Source organism: Anneissia japonica, unplaced genomic scaffold (genome assembly GCF_011630105.1).
Source record: "Anneissia japonica isolate Jap-2015-1 unplaced genomic scaffold, ASM1163010v1 scaffold288292_len1863012_cov191, whole genome shotgun sequence".
Lineage (NCBI taxonomy): Eukaryota > Metazoa > Echinodermata > Crinoidea > Comatulida > Comatulidae > Anneissia > Anneissia japonica.
Window position 1 is genome coordinate 113707 of NW_022688773.1, and position 1562 is coordinate 115268.

Sequence of the window (1562 nt, forward strand, 5' to 3'; positions counted from 1 at the left end):
TTAGATTGGTACCAGATAAAATAATTTTGTTATCAACATTAATACATTATGCTAATTTTCATCTTTGTAAGCGCATAAGACAGTGCAAATTATTTCTGTGACAGTCTTTTGAAGTGTGTAAAGATCCCTTTTATCCCATACATAGTCAAAATATTGGGGGGGGATGATTCAATGGACCATCCCCCCCTTGTCAAATATTGGGGGGGATATATCCCCTCCATCCCCCCCGGGATCTACGCCTATGACCATACCACACACAACCAGCACGTCACACACAAGAATAGTACAGTACCACTCTATAGCGACAGCTTGTGAATTTTGAATTAAATAAAAGTGCGTTCACGTCCTTGGCTACTACACTCCGTATCTGTGTCCATTATTTTGGCGGCAATTACAGTTCACAATTGAGGTTCTAAATTGGATCATTCAAATAGAATAGCTGCAATGGAAGGTCAGAAGAAACGTACAAAAAGGCTAACTGCTAAGGGTCTTGCGTTAGCGAAGGAAACAGAAAAGAAGACTATCTTGGCCATCTTTAAGGAGCTGAGAACAAAGTCAGAAATAGTAAAGGACTTGAGCAGTATAGCAGACAAAGATCTGATGAAGAATCAATACAAGGATTGGCTGATACTACTCGAGAACTACTATGACACTCATGATGTACTATTGCACTTTACTCTCGGATGAAGAGAGAAATGATTATGAAATCGATTTCCTAGTGAAGGAAAATTGCTTTTGGGTATAAAGTCATTAGTTGAGGAATGGTACGAGACGAAAAGTCGCCATTCACAGTCCGGATCAGTGGTTTCTGTGAAATCAGGAAAAGGTTCCTCAGGTAATGACAATGTATCAAATGCCTCGAGCTAAAGGAAGCGAAGGTGAAGCAAGAGTTGGCGCTTTTGAAGAAGAAGCAACTTAAAAAGAAACAGTTTTTGTTAAAGGAACAGTTAAAAATACAGGAACAGTTAGAAACACTAGAAGCAGAGACTGAGATTGAGGTGGCCAGTGCCGAACTAGAAGCTTGGAAAGAAGCCTCAGAGGTAGGCCAGAGTACTAATGGCTCTGTTATATTCATGATGTTAATGATCATTGTAATGTAGATAAGACAGTGGAATTAAATCCAACTGTTCCAGAATTTAAGTTAAAGGAATGTGTAAATACAGAAAAGGAGGTCCCAGCACAAATGCTGAGGACTATACTATAAGGCTATAAGGTTGGCATTTGAGATGTTAAGGCTCAATTCAGCTCATTAATGGAGCTCCCACAGAATATTGAAGTTTTATGAATAACTTTGAGGTTAACATAGCTAGAAAGTTATTAGATGATGCTTCTAGGCTATCTTACTTGACGATTTGGTTTTGTAGTCAGATTTTCGAGAAAAACTTCAGCTACCGGTATTCCTCGACTGAGACGTCAATGGGAGCTGTAGTTTGTATGGCAAGTAGATGGTGCTACTCTTAATTTGTATTAAGGGAATTTACGCCCACAAACCTTGTAGTTATTAATATTTTGGTTATAATAGAAAGTTTTTATTTTTTGGTGACGTCACACTCACGCTAAAG